Source organism: Salmo salar, chromosome 16 (assembly GCF_965601325.2).
Source record: "Salmo salar chromosome 16, fSalSal1, whole genome shotgun sequence".
In the NCBI taxonomy this organism is placed as follows: Eukaryota; Metazoa; Chordata; class Actinopteri; order Salmoniformes; family Salmonidae; genus Salmo; species Salmo salar.
The window spans coordinates 32,110,193-32,126,216 of record NC_138306.1 but is presented as its reverse complement, the minus strand read 5'-3'; the positions used below and the strand labels follow the sequence as shown (position 1 = coordinate 32,126,216).

General features: G+C 47.0%; 1 pseudogene; it reads left to right on the top strand.

Moving 5' to 3' along the window:
• Window positions 1–77: 77 nt before the first annotated feature.
• LOC123727829 (putative sodium-coupled neutral amino acid transporter 8) lies at window positions 78–7,322 on the top strand (annotated as a pseudogene).
• Window positions 7,323–16,024: the final 8,702 nt, after the last annotated feature.

Sequence of the window (16,024 nt, the reverse complement as noted above, 5' to 3'; positions counted from 1 at the left end):
TAGCGCGCACCACCGCTAACTAACTAGCCCTTTCACATCGGTTACATAGGCCTACTCTCTAATTCATTGATCAATCATGTCTCTCTTCTCCCACTGAGCAACCTCTTGATTGTATTTGTATCCCTCCTCCGCCCCAGGTGTCCCTGGTGTTCCTCATCAGTGGCCTGGTAATCCTGGGCTACTCCTCCTGCATCAGTGGTCAGAACACATACCAAGCCGTGGTGAAGGATGTGTGTGGGCCTGCGATCGGGCAACTCTGTGAGGTCGTGTTCGTCTTCAACCTCTTCATGATCTCTGTGGCTTTCCTGGTCATAGTAACGGACCAGCTGGAGAAATGCGAGTCATCTCCATGACCACATGACTCCCTGAGATCTCTTGCTGGATTATGTTATAGTAATTCCTTCCTGAACTATTTCTTCTGGAGCCTTTGAAATCATCTAATTTTGTTTTCACCCATCCTTCTCATTATGTAATGATGCTGATAGGAAATGGGTTAATGATATAGATTGTCAACATCCTATCTGATACATGTTTCATGATGTCATTTATGTATTTCTGTTGATAACTGGATTGCACGAAGCAGACATGCCATACCACTGGTACACAGACCCGCATTTTGTCCTCATCCTCCTATGTGTCTTCCTCATCCTCCCTCTCTCCATCCCTAAAGAGATCAGTATTCAGAAGTACATCAGGTGAAGTTGTAAGCGATGCGTAACTGGCTGCAGGGAAGTCAGGCGCAGGAGAGCAGAAATGAGTAACAACCGGAGCACTTTAATGATGCAAAAACCAAACTGCACCCAGAACAGCAAAATACGGGTTGAAATACCCGTCGCAAACCAGTCTAAATACACAAAACACTTACAACAAACAATTCCACACACAGATATGGGGGGAACAGAGGGTTATATACACGTCAAGTGATGAGGGAATGTAAACCAGGTGTGCGGGAAAACAAGACAAAACAAATAGAAAATGAAAGGTGGATCGGCGATGGCTAGAAGACCGGTGACGTCGACCGCCGAACGCCGCCCGAACAAGGAGAGGAACCGACTTCGGCGGAAGTCGTGACAGAGGTATTTATGGGCAGTGTAATACGGCATTGCAAAGACTACTTGATGCATAACATTGCAATATTGACATGGCTGTTGCTGCCATATTCAATATCATGTTATACTCAAGCCTTTCCCCCTCTTTGAAGTATTTTAGATTTTAGGTACTCTGGCCGCTACATACCTAACAGTGGCCATTGTTGTGAAATTTCACACAAGAGAGGACCGTGAGGTGCACATATCCACCCTCTACAGTAGTGGGTGAGTGCTTGTAATCCCAATTAATATGTGTCATTTCTATCTTTGTTATATAATCTGAGGTGAACAATAGATATGAGTTTATGATAGGCCTCTATGATAGGTCTATGTGCTAGGTAAGGCCAAGGCTTTCGACTCTGTCAATCACTGTATTCTTATCGGCAGACTCAATAGCCTTGGTTTTTCTAATGATTGCCTCGCCTGGTTCACCAACTACTTTGCAGACAGAGTTCAATGTGTCAAATCGGAGGGCATGTTGTCCGGACCTCTGGCAGTCTCTATGGGGGTACCACAGGGTTCAATTCTCGGGCCGACTCTTTTCTCTGTATATATCAATGATGTCGCTCTTGCTGCGGGCGATTCCTTGATCCACCTCTACGCAGACGACACCCTTCTGTATACTTCTGGCCCTTCCTTGGACACTGCGCTAACAAACCTCCAAACGAGCTTCAATGCCATACAACACTCCTTCCGTGGCCTCCAACTGCTCTTAAACGCTAGTAAAACCAAATGCATGCTTTTCAACCGTTCGCTGCCCGCACCTGCCCGCCCGGCTAGCATCACCACCATGGACGGTTCCGACCTAGAATATGTGGACAACTATAAATACCTAGGTGTCTGGTTAGACTGTAAACCCTCCTTCCAGACTCACATTAAGCATCTTCAATCCAAAATCAAATCTAGAATCGGATTTCTATTTCGCAACAAAGCCTCCTTCACTCACGCCACCAAACTTACCCTAGTAAAACTGACTATCCTACCGATCCTCGACTTCGGCGATGTCATCTACAAAATAGCTTCCATTACTCTACTCAGCCAACTGGATGCAGTCTATCACAGTGCCATCCGTTTTGTTACCAAATCACCTTATACCACCCACCAATGCGACCTGAATGCTCTAGTCGGCTGGCCCTCGCTACATATTCGTCGCCAGACCCACTGGCTCCAGGTCATCTATACGTCTATGCTCGGTAAAGCTCCGCCTTATCTCAGTTCACTGGTCACGATAACAACACCCACCCATAGCACACGTTCCAGCAGGTATATCTCACTGATCATCCCCAAAGCCAACACATCATTTGGCCGCCTTTCCTTCCAGTTCTCTGCTGCCAGTGACTGGAACGAATTGCAAAAATCGCTGAAGTTGGAGACTTTTATTTCCCTCACCAACTTTAAACATCAGCTACCTGAGCTGCTAACCTGTCGCTGCAGCTGTACATAGTCCATCTGTAAATTGCCCACCCAATCTACCTACCTCATCCCCATACTGTTTTTATTTTATTTACTTTTCTGCTCTTTTGCACACCAGTATTTCTATTTGCACATCATCATATGCTCATTTATCACTCCAGTGTTAATCTGCTAAATTGTAATTATTCGCTCCTATGGCCTATTTATTGCCTACCTCCTCATGCCTTTTGCACACACTGTATATAGACTTTCATTTTTTTCTACTGTGTCATTGACTTGTTTATTGTGTTATTGGCTTGTTTATTGTTTATTCCATGTGTAACTCCGTGTTGTTGTCTGTGTCACACTGCTTTGCTTTATCTTGGCCAGGTTGCAGTTGTAAATGAGAACTTGTTCTCAACTTGCCTACCTGTTTAAATAAAGGTGAAATAAAAATAAATAAAATAAAAGGTAGAAAAATGCTGTCAAAGTTAAATGTAGCCTTTTATGCCTCTAGGTCATTAGGTCTGTGAGATCAGGATATAAGATGATCTTTTAATAAAAGTTGCTCTTACACCTTCTGCTCTTGTTAAAGGTAGTTTCATTTTCAACAACATTTTGACTGTTTGGGAGTGAAGTCATGGCCATCAGCCACCCACACATTGTAATTTGTCAGTGTGATTGACACATGAACTGTAAAAGACTGACATCAAAGGTCAGACCAGGTACTTTAGAAAAAGCCTTTCCAGAGTTTTGTTGTTGGCTCTCTGTAGAATAAGCTCTATGGGGCGGCAGGGTAGCCTTGTGGTTAGCGCGTTGGACTAGTAACTGAAAGGTTGCAAGTTCAAATCCCTGAGCTGACAAGGTACAAATCTGTCGTTCTGCCCCTGAACAGGCAGTTTACCCACTATTCCTAGGCCGTCATTGAAAATAAGAATTTGTTTTTAACTAAAATAAAAATATGCCTTTGATGTTCAGTGTTATCCCGACCATCTGCTTTCAGGTGAGTACGGTTTCAATCATGTCTGGTTTTCAAAGAGGTTACTAGTGAGGTTAGATTATTTTCTTTATGAAGCCAATGGTTAAAGGTCTGGCATTTACCCCAAATTCTGGTCAATTGAGGAGCTGTCTGAAAACCCATCACAGTCCTGCCGAGCCTCAGGCTATCCTGCTCTTTAAAATGACTGAGGAGAGCTGGTTCTCTGTTCAATATTGAAAATAAGTGTTATTTTCCACTTTTCTTCCAGAGGTAGTTTTTAGTAATCTTCTGAGTACCCAAGGGAACACAGTAGGATGATCAGAAATGCAATTAAAGGGCAGTGGGAGAGAGGACTAGTGTTGTACGAACCATCCTGATCTCTCAAGCTTACATTCTGTTTAGCTATCCGTTTAACGAAACAGAACGTAAGCTTGCGAGATCAGGAAGGTTCATACGAAGCTAAAAGAGGCCCACAAAGCCCAGCTAGCTGAGCCCCTGCACCCCCAGGCTGATTGATTACTTAGCTGGAGAAGAAAAAGGAATGATGGAGATCCTGAAGGAAGGTGGGATGGAGGAATGTTGGAGGAGCATATTGAGTAAACCTGGGAGAACTTTGCTTATGTAATGTATACTGTTGAATTGGAAGCTTGTCTCAGCTCATGACAAAGGCTTTGACGTTCTATGACTTGGAGCATTAACAGCTTTGGAGCCTGTCACGAGAATTTTCACTCCCAATGATAATAACTCAACAATCACTTAAGCTTTGATCAATTCCCCGAGGTTGTAAGGCTCGGGTTCAATATATGAATTAGGCAAAGTCTCAGATTCTGCAAAAGGTTAGTTCTTTATTCAGAGAGCTCTGAAATCAAAAAATGAGAACGCAGTCTTTGTATAACACACACACACAACTGAATTCTTATCAATAGAAACTCTACCTTTCTTTTAGGCATGCTGTATTTGTCCCACAGTTCACATTCCTAGTTTATCACTTTTGTACCAGCCTGGCAGTTTCTAGCTGTTACTCTCCTCCCTAGATTAGAGGGGCCTTTGAAGGTGCCTCTTTCCTGTTGTCAGTTTACAGAGTTATAACTAGGTCATCTGTAGTTCAGTTGTCCTTTGTTGTCTCAACTATACATTTCTCACATTGCTACATAGTAACACAATGTTTTTTGTCTTAACTTGTCTTACACACACATTATTGGATTATAGTCTTATTATTATAATACATTTCACACAGTTATACAGTTTCAGGGTGGAATTCTTTAGTCATTACTTTACACATATAAATTCCTTTATCAGAGCCCCATACTATTGATCGCTTCTCTGGCTCTTACATTGAGACTAACTGGACACCAGAATGATTCAAAGGATTAAGTGTCAGGGCTCTTTTTCCTGTGGGCACTGTCTGTGAAAATTAGAGCTCTATGAGTGACACAAGTCTCAGTCTCAGGTCTATGTAGCCATGTTTATCTGTGCTTTGCATTCTGAGTCTGCCATGTCCTGTTCTGTATCATTCTGTGCTCCAGTGTCACGAGGCTTGCACAGCCATCTACAGCAGCATGCAGCAGCATGGAGAACAAAAGCCTCTCCCACTGGGTGTTCATCTCTGTGGTGTCCATGTTCTTCTCCCTGATCATCTACTCCCTAATTTGTGAGGCTCATCCTTTCAATACTTTATCTGATAGCACCAAGTGATTGTAGTGAACACAGCGACTATACGACTGCACACTCTTAGAAAAAAGGGTTCCATAGTAGAACCCTTTTTGGTTTCAGGTAGAACCCTTTTTGGTTTCAGGTAGAACCCTTTTGGTCTCCATGTAGAACCCCCTGTGGAAAGGGTTCTACCTGGAACCAAAACGGGTTCTTCAAAGGGTTTTCCTATCGACCCAGTCGGTATTAGATAGAACGTCGCGGCCCTGCCCGCCTGTGGTGAAAACAACCTGTGGTTACCTAGGTTACTACTTTGACTCACAGCAAAAACATGACCTTTTAAAACTCAATTTTGTTGTTGTCGGCTTGTTTTAGTAAATTACAAAACTACATTTTAGAGAAGTACAACATACAGTGGGGGAAAAAAGTATTTAGTCAGCCACCAATTGTGTAAAATACTAAATACTTATTTTCCACCATAATTTGCAAATAAATTCATAAAAAATCCTACAATGTGATTTTCTGGATTTGTTTTCTCATTTTGTCTGTCATCGTTGAAGTGTACCTATGATGAAAATTACAGGCCTCTCTCATTTTTTTAAGTGGGAGAACTTGCACAATTGGTTGGCTGACTAAATACTTTTCCCCCCCACTGTATCTAAAGGTTGCTTTTCAACATAGCCCATTTGCTCCTGTTCTCAACACTTAGAAAAAGGTAATAGTGTAGGGCTTCCCTCATGCCCCTTTTCATGATAATGTAACAGCCAAGTGAGTGAGTGCTAGTTAGCTACCGACCGGAACATTAAGCTAGCCAAGACCAACAACACAAACAAACGGACTATACAGCTACAAGTAGTGAGTGGAGTTACAAACGGACTGTACAAAAGAAGTTAAATGTCTTATCTGTGATTAAATGTTTTCCACACACATAGCTAGCTACGTGTAGCCTATTTGGACACCGGGTCCCCACATTTCCCACTCTCCCAAGCTGAATAGCCTGAAGTCACAGGGCTCTTCTCACGTCCTCTATTTCCCTACGTGGGAGCATTGCGAACCATAGGTTGGGATTTTTGACCTGGTTACATGTACATTGAACAACACAGCAGCTTCTTCAGCATGTTTTGTTATTTCTGTATAACATAAATTCAACAACAACGTTGACTCTTTTACACAGGGTCAACGGAAAGAATATTTGTTTTCCTAAATTTGTGTGCGCGGTCGAGGGGAATTCCTTATTATTACGTGAACCCTTTTAGGTTCTACAAATCACCTTTTTTGTCTAAAAGTGTATGCAAAGTTGGTGTCTGAATGCATTCCCCCTCCCTTTTTGGTTCAGGTGTTTACAGATACCTGACATTTGGCAAGGATGTTACAGCAGATATTCTGATGTCATACACAGGGAATGATGTCCTCATGATCATTGCAAGACTGCTCTTTGGGATCTCTATCATCACCATCTACCTCATCATCATCATCCTCCTGGTAGGAAGGTAACATCATGGCTGGAGAGCATTTAATAATGGGCATTCATTAGCCATTCAATCAGAGCATATGAGCCAAAATAAATAACTTGTTAGTAAATTTGCCTGTTTGGCCCAGTGAGTCTCATTGCAGTGTGTCTGACTTCCTGCACACAGGTCAGTGATTCAGGACTCACTGCTGAGTTTCCGTCTGCACTTCCACATGGTGACGGAGTCGTATGAGAACCGTAGCCATGTGGGGCTGACTATAGCCTGGATCACTGTCACCGTCCTCATCGCCATGTTCATCCCAGACATTAGCAAGGTGATCAGTGTCATCGGAGGAATAAGCACATTTTTCATCTTAATTTTCCTAGGTGGGAAAATTCTCCCTCTTTCACACCACTATCTCCCACATGGTTGCATGTAAATCGAAGCAGCAGAGATATGTTTGCTTGCTCTGCTTGTCTTCAGGATTATATCTTGTATTTGACATGCAGTCAGAGACAGTATCTTTCATAACAAGGCAAGTTTAAACCAATCATGGTCACTCATTCAAACCATTCATTCATCCAAATCCTTAAAAAATATACTCAATTTCTCTCCTTTATTTTCTCACTAACCCCTCCCCCATTCCCTCTCAGAGTGGTCCTACTGTAACAACATGGGGATGATATCACTCTGATCTGTGGAGCCTTCATCTTTGGACAGAGCACCACCACTGCCATAATGCAGCTCCTCACTAAGATCTAACCCTTATCTTCATCACCCTTATTTATCATGGACATCTTGTTAAATGCCTGATGGCTTTTCATCCTCATCACCTTTGGAAACACAGAGCTCTTTTTGGAGCCCTTTATTCTGAGGGTTGTGTGTTATGTCCTCTGAACTCTGTTACATTTCACCTTTTCTCCCACTTACTCTCCAGGTGTCTGGACTAACTGGTATGTCTTCATTGTGTGAGATCTGTTGGCTGGGTAGGACATGGGGAGAGTTTTGTAGTAAGCTTCTTCTTTTTAGTTTGTTATTTCAGATCATCAAGGACAACAACCATCCGAGCCACTGCCTGTTCACCCCGCTACTATCCAGAAGTCGAGGTCAGAACAGGTATCACAGGCATCAAAGCTGGGACCGAGAGACTGAAAAACAGCTTTTATCTTAAGACCATCAGACTGTTAAACAGCCATCACTAACACAGAGAGGCTGCTGCCTACATACAGACTTCAAATTATTGGCCACTTTATTAAATGGATCACTAGTGTCGTGACGTTGTATTAGTTAATATGACGACTGTTGCTCATCGAATGATTAACGGTTTATAATTGCGTGTTTAAATGAATCAAGCAATGAATCAAGCAATTATTAAATCATTAACCTGGGGCACCATGGGAAGATTAGTTTTATTGAGTTTCTATTTCCCAAATTAACTCAAAGAATATCATAATATGGATTTTACAACAGTCGCTAATTAATCAATTTCCTCTAATAGTCTCATTCTGAACGTCGCATAATCCGGGAATCTGCAAGGACCCGGGTCCCACCAATGAGTTTACCACACCAATCTTAGTTGATTATTTGGGTCAGAATATAATGATGTAATTACGTGTTGGAGGTCTCAGATGGGAAGCTCCGCGTGGCTCGTTTAGGCTGCTCAAGGACGCACTTCTCCGACGCAACTCTCTGGTTGTCCTCACGATGTCAGTGTCCCTTTTGGCTTAGTGGTCTGATTTCTCCCCCTTTCTCTGATAGTGTCGTCTGAGGACAGACAGCTCTGTAGCTCAGAGCTCACAGCGTAGGAATGAAACAGCGTAGATACATACCACGGTTTGATGAAGAGTGGAGGCTAGGTGGTTCGGCTTGAATTCACCCGCTTAGACACAGCTACTCATCCGTAGCTTGGGTAGAAAAAGATTTCTTTGTCTTCAACCTTGTGTTGCGTTTTGGATTTCGTGGAACTTTTATTAGACCTTGGCTGCAGCCTGGGGTCACTTTAGTCTGATATGTTAAATCTTAACTCACATGTCTTATACCTTCGGGTCAGAAGTGGGCGTAACCGCATTTAGGGCAATTCTCTGGGCGTATCAAGTTAAGAGGCAAGGCCTAGATTTTACTCAAATCCAATTTAGACAACTAACTTCACATTTCATCTTTACCAAAACATTCTCTTTGATTTGGATATTTTCCACACAACGTACAATGTATAAACATCAGGCATATACTGGGAAAACTCTTAAAGGAACAATGTTTTCATAATAACGTCATCTATTAACCTTTAACAATAAGACAAAAATTACATACATTTTCATATTCCATCTATCGTCACGACCACCATTCTGGCTGACGGAAACCATTGTTCCAAAGTCCCTTTATTGCATGTTTAATGTTCTGAGGCCAGTTCTCCATAGTGAGGACAAAGGAATTTCTATGTGGCCTAAGATTTATCATGGGCGTGAGGGGTCATAAAACCCCCACATCTTCAGACCCCTAGATCTCTCCTCCTCTGTTGGGGGTTGAGAGATACTCTGTAGGGTTGTGGTCTCCTGTAACCTGACCTGATCAGGACAGTCATGACAGTCCCACTCTGGTAGGTTCAACTTGGAATGATTCTGCATGTTGCAACCCGCCATAAGAATGACCATCGGATGTCCTAGTTTGTGGATCATCATAGCAGCCCCCCCCCCCCCCCCCCCCCCCCCCCCCCTTGGTGGTTCACCCTGGTAGGATTTCCGCAAGCTGTGGATCATCACCAGAATGGACCTAGGAGGTCTGGCAGTGGCTCTGTGTTCTGGCCCGTCGTCCGGTTATCCCGGCTAGTGGACCTAGGCAGTAACTTGGCAGACGTTAATAACGCACAACACTCAGGCAATACATCATTACATTTCCTCCCCAAACGAGCGGTGTTTTGGCTCTACTGCTTCCTAAGTGTCAAAGGAAATGAAACGAAAAATTGGAATAGAAGCATGAAAGTATACAAAATGTGTCTACCACACCTTAATCATCTAATATGGACTATGTTCTATATATGTCTAGGGTCTTGGCTAAATGGCTCTATCATGGCATTGTCTCTAATGTCATGTCTAGGGTGATCCTACTTGCAGGTGGATAGTTAAGGCACTTGGAAAAACTTGGCCCCTGAAGGCCAAAGCTTACATCGGGGACATTACTGGGCTGACCTAGCGAGTTCGGGAGAGGAGGCTTGGACTGGGCCCCCTAAGGGGGTTTCCGGATCCATTGCCAACTTTCCAAAAATCGGGATCGCTTCCGTCCCACAGGTGATCCTAGTATAAGACCTCATTAGGTCTTCCATTGCACGTGTGCACCTGTGTACGTAGTAGGTGCACACGCCAAGTGAAATAAGGCCAAGGATCATAGTAACAGTCAGGATACTGTCCGGCACCGTCCAAGAGCGGGCGACAGACCAATCTTTTGGTCTGTAGTCAGTCGGGTCGTGTAATGCCCTGGCCATAGAGAGGGTTTTTTTGTTCTCTATTTTGGTTAGGCCAGGGTGTTCTATGTTTATTTTTTTATGTTGGTTTGTTTCTTTGGTTTGGCCGTGTGTGGCTCTCAATCAGGAACAGCTGTAGATCGTTGTTGCTGATTGAGAGTCATACATAGGCAGCCTGTTTTTCCTTTGGGGTTTGTGGGTGATTGTTTTCTGTTTAGTGTTAATCCTGACAATACTGTTTGGCTGTCGTTTTCTTTTCGTGTTTCGTTTGTAGTGTTCATTCATTTATTAAAATTCCTAATGATGAACACATCCTCCGCTGCACCTTGGTCTCATTGCGACGACGGCCGCTACAGAATCACCCACCAGAAAAGGACCAAGCAGCGGAGGAAGGAGCAGCACCAGGAGAAGAGCATTCAGGATTCCTGGAAGTGGGAGGAATTACTGGACGGAAAAGGACCATGGGCTCAAGCTGGGGAGTATCGCCGCCCGCAGTGGGAGATCGAGGCAGCGAAAGCTGAGAGGCGCTGGTATGAGGCAAGGGAGCGCAACAGTGGGAGATCGAGGCAGCGAAAGCTGAGAGGCGCTGGTATGAGGCAAGGGAGCGCAACAGGCACGAGAGGCAGCCCCAACATTTTTTGGGGGGGGGCACACGGGAAGTGTGGCAGAGTCAGGTTGGAGACCTGAGCCAACCCCCCGTGCTTACCGGAAGCAGCGTGGTACTGGTCAGGCACCGTGTTATGCTATGAAGCGCACGGTGTCTCCAGTGCGCACTCATAGCCCGGTGCGCTATAGGCCAGCCCCCCGCAAGTGCCATGCGAGTGTGGGCATCGAGCCAGGGCGGATTGTGCCAGCTCAGCGCGTCTGGTCTCCAGTGCGCCGTTTCGGTCCAGGTTATCCTGCGCCGGCTCTGCGCACTGTGTCTCTGGGGCGCTGGGAGGGCTCAGTTCGCCCTATGCCTGCGCTCCGCCCGTGCCGGGCAAGAGTGGGCATTCAGCCTGGAGTATGGGTGGCAAGCCTACGCACCAGAACTCCAGTGCTCCCCCACAGCCCGGTTTATCCTGTGCCTCCTCCCCGGACCAGGCCTCCAGTGGGTCTCTCCAGCCTGTTCTATCCTGTGCCTCCTCCCAGGACCAGGCCTCCAGTGGGTCTCTCCAGCCTGTTCTATCCTGTGCCTCCTCCCAGGACCAGGCCTCCAGTGGGTCTCTCCAGCCTGGTCTATCCTGTGCCTCCTCCCAGGACCAGGCCTCCAGTGGGTCTCTCCAGCCTGGTCTATCCTGTGCCTCCTCCCAGGACCAGGCCTCCAGGGGGTCTCTCCAGCCTGGTCTATCCTGTGCCTCCTCCCAGGACCAGGCCTCCTGTGGGTCTCCCCAGCCTGGTGAGTCCTGTGCCTGCGCCCAGAGCCAGGCCTCCTGCATGTCTCCCCAGCCTGGTGAATCCTGGGCCAGGGCCGCCAGAGCCGCCCGCCAGTCCGGAGCCGCCAGAGCCGCCCGCCACTCCGGAGCCACCAGAGCCGCCCGCCTGTCCGGAGCCGCCAGAGCCGCCTGCCTGTCTGGAGCCGCCAGAGCCGCCCGCCAGCCCGGAGCCGCCAGAGCCGCCCGCCAGCCGGGCGCAGCCAGGGTCGCCCGCCAGTCCTCCGGCACAGCCAGGGGCGCCACGTAAGTGGGCCAAGCCGAGGGTGGAGCGGGGACCACGTCCCGCACCAGAGCCGCCGCCGTAGGAAGGCCCACTCGGACCCTCCCCTTTAGAGTCAGGTTTTGTGGCCGGAGTCCGCACCTTTGGGGGTGGGGGTACTGTAACGCCCTGGCCATAGAGAGTTTTTTTTGTTCTCTATTTTGGTTAGGCCAGGGTGTTACATGGGTGGGCGTTCTATGTTTATTTTTCTATGTTGGTTTGTTTCTTTGGTTTGGCCGTGTGTGGCTCTCAATCAGGAACAGCTGTAGATTGTTGTTGCTGATTGAGAGTCATACATACGCAGCCTGTTTTTCCTTTGGGGTTTGTGGGTGATTGTTTTCTGTTTAGTGTTAATCCTGACAGGACTGTTTGGCTGTCGTTTTCTTTTCATGTTTCGTTTGTAGTGTTCATTAATTTATTAAAATTCCTAATGATGAACACATCCTCCGCTGCACCTTGGTCTCATTGCGACGACGGCCGCTACAGGTCGACTGAAAGTGCCTCATCCAGTACGCTAAGATCAACAGTCAAGGCTCCCTCGTACTAGATTTGGTATTGAATGGCTTGTGGTAACTCAAGGGAACGTTTAGCAAAAGCGTCCGGCATTTCAATCTCTGTGTCTATCCTGTCGTCGGGAAGGTGGTAGAGAGCGAGGTTGTCTACGTGAATAATCACCCCCTCTGGTACCTTAACAAAAACAGTCTGATTGGGGAGGTTCAATTGGGAGATGGAGTCATGGCGTTCGTAAGTCATAGTGGCGGACGGGAACGGTGTGTTGACCAACCATCGGTTCCCTACCACCTCCACTTGTGTGGTGGTGGCCCCCTCCCTGGCTGTTAGTTTGGCTCTACAGCGTTCTTCGCTGGTGATAGCTTTAATACCACAAAGACGCTCAGTGTTATCCCTGACAAACGGTTTGCTAGGACAGAGGTAGTGGACATCTTTGGTTAGAGTACACATTAGCAGGTTAGGGGTGAGATAGAAATCTGGGTTGTTTTCCTGGTAAGCTACAACTGGGGGCGTGGCAATCTTTACGTGGGTACTGTCGCGCCAAAATCCTACATTGACAACCGTTTTCAATCTATAGATATTCTCCAGTTCAACAACCGGCAGCGTCAGTAGAAAACCCACTTCATTACGATCAACATCAACATGTATTGGGATGGCCGACCCCAGACTATAGGCCAAATGTGACTGTAACGGCCTTATCGTGGTTGAAGTAGCTGAGGTCAATATGTCGTGCACCATTGAGAGGGGCACTAGATATGAGGGGATTCTATTCATGGCCAAGTGGTCCATAGAAGAGCTAACTTCACGGAGAAAATCCTCCAGTAACAATCGTACCAATTGGACATGGGCATAGTCATGGTTCATGACCTCTGCTAGCTTTCCTACAGACAGGATAGTTTTGTTCAGGAGAGTAGCGTGTGTGTTGACCACCAGAATAGTGTCCTGGAGAGACTTTCCCACATGTTGCAACCTGAGGGCTTGTGCCTTCATCTGCTGCTGGATACGTGGCATCTCTTCAGTAATCTCCCTAACATTCCTCTTGACTGTGGCTAGACTGACTGCGTTGATGGCAGTGGTGCCTAGGGCAAATAGTGACCCTACAGCTGCCCCTATCGATAGTAGCACCCCGACGAATCGCTAGTTCTGACTGGGTTACTGTGAACTTTTGGAGTTGGGCCAACATATGGGCAGTGTCTAGCTGGGCGTGTTTAATTGCCTGGCTGGTCCAGTCAGCCCCGGCCCAACTCAAATGTGCCGCAGGTGGAATGTGTTGGCAGTACACATTCTCTGCATCTAGGCATACATATATCCTCTGCGTGTGTACTCTGCAGTTAGTTATGAGGAGTCCTGGATCATCGCGGAGAACAGTTCCCGTAGGGGGAACCTTTGCTGATTTTGATCTGGTAAGCTACAGGTGATAGCTTCACCACAATCTCGTGTGGCCCCGTCCAGTGGGGCAGGAACTTTGTTGTGACGCCCGCGGGTTTGGTGTATATGTAGTACCACACCTTATCCCCGACCTCGAACACCTGGTGTGAGGCTTTTTTGTCGTAATAGGTCTTGTCACCTTCTGCACTTCTTTCCAACTGTCCTTGAGCATACGCAAAGGTAGTCTGGAGATGGTTCTGCAAGTCGGTCACGTATTGATGAGCCGTGTAGGCGGTGGCTGCAGCGACATCTCCCGGTTGGTACAGGAGATGCAGTGGAATTGTCATTTGCCGGCCCGTCATCATTTCGAAGGGTGTTATTCCCGTAGACCTGTTGCATGTGGCTCTGATCGCCATCAGTACCAATGGGAGTTTGAGGTCCCAATCATTGTGGTTGGTTGCCACATATTTCCTCAAGATTCTGACAATTGTTTGGTTCCTTTCTACCCTCCCCGAGCTCCTAGGGTGGTATGTGATGTGGAGTTTAGCTTTGACTCCCAGAAGCCTCCACAGTTCGGTCATTACAGCTGCCCGAAAAGTGGGTTCCTCTGTTGCTGTCCACGGTTTCTCCTGGCAGGCCGAAACGACTGAAAACGTGGTTTAGCAAAAGAACGGCTGTGGTTTCCGCTGTGTCATTGGTCGCCGGCAGGCACTCCACCCACTTTGTGAATGCCCAAGTCACTGTGAGGAGATACTTGTTGCCTCTGGCCGACCTGGCAACTGGGCCGACCCAGTCGATCTGGATCAAGCTCCAGGGGTAAGACACACCCTTGCGTTGCAGGGGTGCTCTGTGAAGTGGCTTGGAGGGTTGAAGCTGGCAGCAAACTAGACACCCCCTCACGTATTGTGCCACGTCATGCTCCATGTGAGGCCACCTGTCGCAATGTTTCACATGTAGCCTTGACCCCCCTATGGCCTCCACATGGCTCGTCGTGGGCATGGGCTATTATTATCCCCCTCTGTGTTTTAGGAACCACCCACCTTCGAGCGGTGTCGGTTTCTGAAACATACACCAGTAGGTCATCTACAAGTGTGAGGTGCTGTTTAGTTGCGTACAGCGAACGCAAGTCGTGTGAACCTGCCAAAGCCAGTTCGGACACTGGGTGGTTGACAGGATCCGGCAGGAACGCCATCAAAGTGGCGAGGGACTCATCTTGGTGTTGCATTGCTACCAGGTCGCCATTCAGGAATTAATGCGTTAGCAACACATTATGTTCGTGTGAAGACATTTTCCGTGGTGCGACATGGCTACGCGTTACCGCAGACACCATAACTTCCTCAGTGGGTTTTTCATCTCGAGCATCAAGCACCCAAGGGGTGCCGTGAATTGCACTGGATTTCGCCATGTTGTCGGCATGGTCGTTGCCAAGTTTGTCACGACCAGGTGATTTGGAGTGTCCCTTGACTTTCTTCCAATACACCTGTATGTCGTGTTTGGTGATGAGGTCATCACAAGCTAGAATGAGCTCTTTGTTTTTCACCTCTTTACCACTTGAAGTAATCATGTGCTTTTGTTTCCAAAACGGCAAGTGGCATAAGAAGGTGAGTCTCGCGTAGTTTGAGTCGGTGCAGATCGCCAGTTCTGACAATTCGTGTTTCACCGCCGTTTGCAGGGTGATCAGCACGCCAGCCACTTCTGCCAACTGGCTGGTCTTGTTGCCAAGCTGAAATTGAAGTGGTTTGCACGGGATGTCGTTGTGCCATACCAATCCCACCCCAGCTTGCAAGTGGTCTAGACGGCGGTAAGAACAGCCATCTACAAATGCCATCGGCATGTCGAGAAACACGTTCTCTTCAAAATAGTGATGGTTCGAAGGCAATGGCGGAGCGATGTCACGCGGGGGTGGTGCGGAGTCGGTTTCATCGTCCCCACAGTGTTGACACACCACCAAAGCACTGCCCAAAGGCAGGTTTTTCGCTTTTGCGTAGTTGATTACTACATCATGGCTCTGCAGCGTCATGAGCCAAGCCGCTATCCTGCTGTTGTGTACAGCACCCTCACGGATTCGTTGGCTTTTCAGAAAAGTCACAGGCTGGTGACATGTTTCTATGATCACTTTTTGTCCGCCGACATAACTGGTGAAGTGTTTGATTGCCCAGACTGTTGACAGCAGCGCTTTTTCGCAGTCTGAGTATTTGTGTTCAGCAGGGTTGAGTGTTTTGCTCGCGTAAGCAACCACACGTTTGTCTTGGTCGTATTTTTGGTACAACCCAGCGCTAAGGCAGTGCTCTGAGAAACCGACTTCCAAAAAGAATGTCTTGTCTTTGTTGGGGTATACCAGGCAGGATACCTCGCAAAGCAGGTTTTTCAAGGAAGCCACAGCTTCGTTGTGAGTGGCATCCCAAACGAATGGGGTGTCTTTCTGAAGAAGACGAGTCAATGGTTTTGACAAGTCAGC